This window comes from Ciona intestinalis, unplaced genomic scaffold, assembly GCF_000224145.3.
Source record: "Ciona intestinalis unplaced genomic scaffold, KH HT000302.1, whole genome shotgun sequence".
Lineage (NCBI taxonomy): Eukaryota > Metazoa > Chordata > Ascidiacea > Phlebobranchia > Cionidae > Ciona > Ciona intestinalis.
This window is the reverse complement of record NW_004190623.1, coordinates 10,383-11,885: the sequence shown is the minus strand read 5'-3', so window position 1 is coordinate 11,885 and position 1,503 is coordinate 10,383.

The following is a 1,503-nucleotide window of genomic DNA, read 5'->3' as shown; positions in this document are numbered from 1 at the left end:
TGTTTTCCTTTTCCACTTGCTAATGCACAAATGATGCTAATGCTTCAAATGGCGGGTACATACCATTATTGTTGCGCTTCCAATCCAACACGACATCTTTCCAACGCGATGTAGCAAAAAGATGCAATCGTGAGACAATTTTTGCACTTTCATTAGCAAAGTCTAATATTTAAAGACTGTGTATTTTCTTCTTTGCCACCAGCACCTGATTTAGAAAATCTAAGAATCTGCGCAAACCCAGTGAATCATTCTGTTGAAGCCGGGGCCAAGCATATAATCGATCGGTGAACACCTTACTAATCAGACTGTCGTTGCCAAAACGTTCTTTTAACTTGCGTCTTGCTTCAATGCTTCGTAGCAACATTCTTCGGATTGTAAAAGAAACAAAATATCTACCAGTTCTCTCGGCTCTCCCCGCAGATGCTGTTGTAACAAATTTAATCTTTGTGCAACGCACGACGACCTTGATTCCACCAATGCGTCGAAGGCCGTTTCCCACGACGGAAATTTAATCGGTGTTCCATCAAACACGTCCACTTTGATATCTGGCAGTCAATACGTCAGTGACTGAGCGACATACGTCTTTTTCTTCTTCTTGTCCACTCGGGAAGGAATAACATGAGTTATTGGAGACGAACCTGCGGTTTTAGCTTCATCAGCCAGTTTCTCTGGTGCTTTAAGCTGGGGAATCGAGACGCATGGTGTCGTCGATAATAATGGGTTCTCGGAAATCATCTTCGTGTATTTCAAACGGGTTTTCGGTCTTTTCAGCATCAAAACACGATACCGAACGGGCTCTACTTTCTGCGATTTCTTGTTGAATTTTGTTTAGATGTAAACCCTTTTCTAAAGTACATTGTTTCAACTTGAGATCGTACTCTCTTTCTAGGTACGATAGCTTAGCCTTTAAGGCAGCGGCCTCACCATCGTGCTTGTACCGTTCCGTTTTTAAACTTGCGTGTACAGATTCTGGCGCCTTCACTCAGGAGTTTACTTGACCTCGAGCTTGGAGTACATTCCAATTGGCACAGCTGCTGGATGGTTTCCTTTGCACCCTTCTTGGCTTCCATAGTGACGTCTTGGCAGAATCGTATTCTGCTTACGAATCTATCTCGGTCCTCAGCGCTCAAGTTGGACACAATATCGTCAAGCTTTCGCTTTAATGCAAACACTTCGCTGGCCGCTTTTTGAACATCTTCCTTTTTATTTGAGATGACATTACATTCTTGCAAATCCTCTATCTTTGCCTTTAATTGTTCTTCCACTTCTTGAAAATTGCATGTCTCGGGAACTTGGTAAGTTTGGATATTCTTCTTTCTGACGGTCACGTTTGAGTCGTCAAAGTGAAGTTTGGGGATCTCAGGAAATATTTTCTCACTTATACCAGAGGCCATACTATCGGTAACTTTGGAACCAACCTGTTCCATTCCTTGAATCTCTCAGACGTGCAGGCTATCCAAAGGGAATTACCACGCTTCCCTAAGCCGCCCGGAGCAGACGCGT